We start from the raw sequence: 6,434 nt of genomic DNA, 5'->3' as shown, positions 1-6,434 counted from the left end.
TTCCAATTCCTTTTATATTCTCAAATCATTAGTTAAATCCATTTTACTCCCTATTTACCTCAACTGAAAAAAAGTGTGTTTTCTGCATGTTCAGGAGAGTTTCACCTCTTTGAATGTCTTCTCAGATTCTTGGTTGCAGAAGAACTGTTTTCAGTGGGATTATGGTAGCCAGATTAAGGCTAGCAGAGACTCCAAAGTTCCTTCTTTCTTTCTCAAGTGCAAGATTCCAGCATGCAGAATTATAGAAAAAGAGCAGGAAGCCCCTGGGGCAGCTTGAAATAAGTTCTCTCAGACATATGCTGTTCTGGTCTCCTCCAAAATAGTTCTTTTTTTCACACTCTGTCTCCAGTCAGAGGGTAAGGACATTGCTTGGTTACATAACCAGAGGAAGAACCTTATTAGAATTCACAAGGGGTGTTCTTTTGTGATTACAGTCTGATATTGCCTAAATTTCTCCTGGATGCTCAACTTCACTGGAAAGCTACCAGAGTTTCTTTATCTCCTAAAGCTCCTTTTATGAAAGCATGGATGGTGGCAACAAGAAGTTCAGCACATTCATCTGTTTAAATCTTGCTCATGCTAACATGACTGCAAGTCTGTGTTTTGTCTGCTTCCAGTAATTTTAGCAATGCACATTCAGATTTCCCAGCAACAGGATGTAGAGTGGATGAGAACAATGAAAACAAAGTGTTGTTTGCTGCATATGCATACGCTATATGCATCCCCTAAACTGATTTATTACCTTCATATTTTGCTCTCTGCATTAAATTAAGTCCTTATCTTCTTAGTGTGCTTTTTTTCCACAGTTTAAAATGTTAACAAGAAAATAAATGATTTTATGTAGTAGTGAATTCCTTACACTTGTTTGATAATTTCTAACAGACTCTATAACAATTTTCATTCATCTAATTGTAAAATCCATTGCAAATACCTTTCATTACCTGGAAAAGATATGCTGTGTGGTTGACTTCCAAATTATTCCAATTTAAGTCTTCAGGGTCAAAAGTTAAACTTTCAAAACTTTCTCTATGTTTCCTAATACTCCTAAGAAAATGTTTAGTCTTATTAGTTGGCTAATTTCCTTGAAACTTTGAGCTATAGAAGGAGGTTTTGTTTAAACATCTCCAGACCATGCAAGTATTGTGTTAATATGGATGACTTTAAGAGGAGTAAACTGTGTTCCAGTAAAAATATAGCAATAAAATTTGCAACCTACGGTTCTTCTTTGATCATTTAAATTCTTTGGGATTTGATTCCCAGCATTGCAAATTGGGCCAGTAATTAATAGTTCATTGTACTGCTGTATAATTCATGTTTTTTGCAAAACCACAGCAAAAGCATGTCTGCCTCATAGCAAGGGTGAAAGGACCGATTAGGCAACAGGAACTTCGTATCACTGAACTGCTTCTTCGTACTGAGCTTTTACAGTCTTGGCAGAGTCCAAAGTCAGAGTTTGTAATCCTGGCTCAGCTGTTCGTACATCAACAGTAACTGACTGTAGCATAGAGCACAGTATCAAAGCAGAGAGCGACAAATAGAGGTATTTGACCAAAACCAGAAGAAATAGGGAAGGAAATTAGTGCATTCCTCAGAATCCTTGTAAAATAATTTGGTCAATTGTTTCATGCAAGGTACTAAAAATTAGTGCTTATGCAGACTGATGGCTATGAATTTCAGCTGTGTCTGGAGAGCACAGATAGGAAGGAGGCAAAACTCCTCGTTCTTGAACCTATTATGACGGAACTTGAGTTTCTGAAGGTATTTCCTACAGCTTTCTGCCTGAGATGTCTGTAATCTTGCAAGTGCCATATGGAAAATGTATATAGGGAAAACCATGGTATTGTCTGAATCAGAGATCCTAATTAGTCTGTGAAATCCATCTCTAAAAAATCAAGTCATAGAAAAAGCAACCAACGTGATATTTTTATGGAAAATTAATGCCAACTAATCCAAATGAATTTAAAAGGTGATCTGTCTTCATTTCAACTACACTACACTTAATTAAGAGTCTGAATTTCTCACAATGTCATCATTAAAACAAGCCACTATTTACTAGGCCAAGAAAATAATTACATTTTTAGCATGGGAAATCTGCCACAGTCACATTGAAGTATTATTGCATAGAGCTGTAAGTTAAGGAATGGTTTGTGGTTCAAATCAAATCTAGTAAACCCCAACCCAGAACAACTCATCATTGGCTGAGCAAGTGAATGTCATTTTCCAAAATCTTCTTTTTTTCATTTTGGATTATTTTCTGTGCACTATGTGTTGTCAGTGTTCATCTTGATTGAAACCAAAGTACAGTTCTTTCTGTTCAAAAATGAACCACTTGAGATTAAAAATATTTATGTGGGAATGAATTGGTAGAATGAACATATGCAAAGATTTTCAACATATTTTTTGTTAAAATAACTATAGTCCTGTTGGAGATTTTCATTTACTTTAAAGCTATGTTTGTCCAGACTGGAGTATTTGTCCCAACTACTATTTCTTAAATACTACTTTAACATATGAATATATAGGGAAAAATATGTTGGATTTTTAATTTCTACTACATTGTCCTAGTAAACTCTCATTAGTGCAGAAGTTCAAGTGACTAATGTACTGAAATGACTGGCTGAAAGTAAAAGCTCGTTTTGGAAACGGCTATTTCATAAATTGGAAATAATTATCAGTTTACTGTTTACATCTAGACTCTGTTCTGTCCACACTGAAGTGCACGTTCAGCATGTTTGAGAGAAGCTGAGGTCTGAGAATAAAGACTGTCCCATCACAGGAACAAGTAGAATGACTCATCTGTTTGCTTCTGTGACAAGATGACTCAAAAACAAATTTAACTCACCATTTCTATTTGTTGTCTAGCAAACCTATAAAATCAATGAGTTTCTTGCCTTCACTCATTAGACAGCTCCCATTGTACTGTGATGTTAAAGGGAAACAGTAATGGCTTTGTATAACGGGCAGAACATTTTTAAAAGCTCAGATACAAAGGAGAGTATTATCTGCATTTCACTTTTTGTAAACACCTGTAAACATGCAACAGGATGACAGAAAATGGCTTTAAACTGGAAGAAAGTAGATTTGGGCTAGATAAGAAATTATTTACTGTGAGGGTGGTGAGACACTGGAACAGATTGCCCAGCAGTGCCGTGGATGCCCCTGCCTGAAAGCATTCAAGGCTGGATGGGGCTTTGAGCAACCTAGTCTAGTGGGAGGTGTCCCTGTTTATAGCAGGGGGTTGGAATGGTGTTACATGATCTTAAAGGTCTCTTCCAACCCAAACCATTCTGTGATTCTATGATTCTATGTTACTGGAAATGGCTCATTGCTGTTGCATTTTTCCGGATGAAATTCTTACTCATCTGAGTAACCCTCACCTTGTGCATGATACAAGGTTGACAGACTGATGCTGGGTAATGGTAGCAACTTCAGTGCTGCATCAAGCAAAATGCATAGAATTGATAAAATAATCCAATGAGATGTTGTTTTTTGTCTGTTTCCTGCAGATCAAGATGAGGTGGAGTATGTTATGATGTTCATCAATACTGGATGTAAGATTTATGCTGAACAGTGTAACATACCATTTTATTTTGTAAGCCTGCTTTAATATCTCTTCTCAGAAATTAGGTATTTAAATTTGGGAGAGGCCTGACAACTTTTTTGACAATGTATGTGGTTTAGTCTCTAAACCAGTCCTTTTATGAAGAAGAACAGAGTACCACTTATGACAGGAACATTGCACAACAAATTTCAGGAAGGACTGTAAAGTATGCTAGCCATTTCATGTGTCACCAATAGGAAAAATGATGTATGTGGACAAGTATAATTATGAACCCAAAGCCCTAGTTTCCCAACTTTCCTTAAAATTTCCTTGGTTCTGTATCTAATATGTATTTTGGATTTAGTTGAAAAACAATCAGAGAACACAGATGTGACTGACTTCAAACACATAGATTATTCCTAGGAAATATCAGCAAGAATATTTCCTTATGAAATTTACTCAGTAGCCTCCAGTTTCAGGTAGCTCAGAATTAGAGGTACTCCCCTTGTGCCGCAAAGGACAGCTGTCACAGAGGGGTCAAGTTCAGGATGTGTCTGAATTGTGGTTTTTTCCTTGGAGTTTTTGTAAGAGGTGGAATTTTGCAGGATGTGATGACTGCTGGAGCCCAAAGTCTGCATGGATAACTGGGCAGTTTCTTACCAAACTGGCTTCAAGATGTGTTGGAAGAGTCTTTCCCAATCTCATGTTTAAGGTTGTTTTATTTTTCTCTTGAATTATGAAGTTGGAATTTGGCCTTGCAAGATATTCATTACTTCAGTATGCATTGCTTATGTTGTTTTTTGTTTTTGTTTATTTGTTTGATTGTTTTTGTTTTTGTTTTTGTTTTTGTTTTTGTTTGTAATAACAGTCTTACCAACACTTGTCTTGTATGATTTTTCCCAGTTTTTCTTTTCAGTAAAAATCTCAACAAATGTTCAGGTTGGGTTGCCGGGTGCTTTCATTCCCAAGGTTGGATGGGTTTTTTTGTACATTTGTCTAGTTGTTTGGTTTGGTTTGGGTTTGGGATTTGTGTTTTTGGTGGTGTTGTTTTTGTTTTGTTTTTTTTAAGATTCTCTTTCCCATAACTCAAAGAAGTAGTATTAATGCTTTACCTCAGCAAATTAGTGATTCTGGAACTTGCTTCTTTATTAAGGGAGTTCACATTTGGACAGGGTAGCAATACATCCATTGGATGTTCTGCTAAAATGTGGTATACATAACCTTTAAAACCTATTCCTGTTACCAAAAGCTGCCTATTCTGTAGCTGGCCTCAATCCAGCTTCTGATTCGGACCTGCACTGGGTTTATGCCAGCCAGCTACTGTTCCCACCAGAGGCCGTCAGAGGCAGTGCTTGGATTTTGCTATTTGGACTGCTGGAAGATGAGGGTGGAAGCAATAAATGAAATGCATGGAGAGGACTGGTGGGAAAATAGGTGTTTTGGGTGCTTGTTTGGGACAAGCTGCATAAGGCACTGAAGCTTAAATGTACGTATGCAATGTGGCTATTCTAAAGTTGTGCCAATAACAACTTGCTTTTACTACATAGAATGATGTCCTCCTCTCTCTAGCAGCCACCTTCAGGCACCAATGTGATTTTTGTACAAACTCTCATTACTTCAAGTGATTCTCAGGAGACAGATGCATTTCTTTCCCTCACCTAGATTTGTAACACTTCAATTTTCACCCTTCATCCGTATTAGGATTGAAGGAGGGTTTCAGATCATGGGGTGGACAGAGTGGGAGCCCTAAAGGCTATACCCATAGTGAGAGAATACCGGACAAAATCTTTTTTTTTTTTTTTTCTTTAACATATTCTATCAGCACAGTGGCTCATCAGTTTCACACTTTGTGGAGGTCAGTCAGCTCCAGTGAGGCAAGGCAGTATCTCTGAGGGAATTTGAATCACTTAGGGTTTTTTCTTTAAGTAAAATAGTTTGACTTCATTCTCCCCTTTATTGATTAAATTCTAGATCTTTTCCTTGCATTGAACTGAACTATTCAACAGAGACATTTTCACTAGAGTTTCTGTCTTCTCAGCTAGCAATTAAAATTTTAAAACAGCACCTTCGAGTTATGTATATTCTGTGAGTGGTTTTAAGGAATGGCTAGTTTTATCACAATTTTGTTGTCTAATCTGTGATTATTGACACTTCAGAAACACACAGAAATGCTGAAAATAAATGACTCGTTGTATGAAAGTAGAAACTTTCTGTTCTCTCCTCCCACTCCAAATTTGATTCAAACTTCAAAAGAATTGTCCTGAGTGTTCATGTTATTCCATTTTTCATCCCAGTCTGTAGCAAGGGTGTTGCTTTTTTCCCCCTCTCATATTTCTGAAAGCAGTAATACAGAAATCTCACTAGATGCATATTTTTTCATTATTTTCTACTGGGCCTAGTGGCCTTAGGTCCGGGTAGTTTTGATAAGCCTCCAATCCAAGTCCAAGCCTTCTGAATCTGCTCATTTTGGTAATACTAGGAACCATTCCAATATGTCTGCAGCAAGCAAAATAACATCTTAGAAAACAAATTGTATCTGGAAGCATGAATATTTTTTCTTCCTTGCTTTTGCAACAACTGTATTAATCAAATAAGAATTTTATTCTTTGTTTCTTGTCTACCAAGTTCTGTCTGTTAGTTCACTTCCTGCTATGAAGTAGGAATCAATTAAATGTATTAGTAAAGCTTTTGTACAGGAAAGAATACAAGTGTTTTAAGTCTGGAACAGAATCCATTTCTGTAGCTCAGCATCCTTGAGCAGCAAATGATATTGTGCCCAAAAGTGGCTTTATATTTACTGTTTTCTGCCCCTTATGTCCAGGGACATACGTGTTTTAATTTATTCCCTAAACAGTCCCCTAGGCTGTAAACTTAACACATTTGCTTTTCTTTT

General features: G+C 36.8%; 1 protein-coding gene across 2 annotated transcripts in view; it reads left to right on the top strand.

Annotated features, from left to right (window-relative positions):
- XRCC4 (X-ray repair cross complementing 4) overlaps positions 1-6,434 on the top strand; it is a 216,482-nt gene that overhangs the window by 197,171 nt on the left and 12,877 nt on the right. The window lies entirely within an intron of this gene.

The sequence above is a fragment of the Meleagris gallopavo genome, chromosome Z (genome assembly GCF_000146605.3).
Source record: "Meleagris gallopavo isolate NT-WF06-2002-E0010 breed Aviagen turkey brand Nicholas breeding stock chromosome Z, Turkey_5.1, whole genome shotgun sequence".
Lineage (NCBI taxonomy): Eukaryota > Metazoa > Chordata > Aves > Galliformes > Phasianidae > Meleagris > Meleagris gallopavo.
The sequence above is the reverse complement of the archived record's forward strand: the minus strand, read 5'-3'. Positions and strand labels throughout refer to the sequence as shown.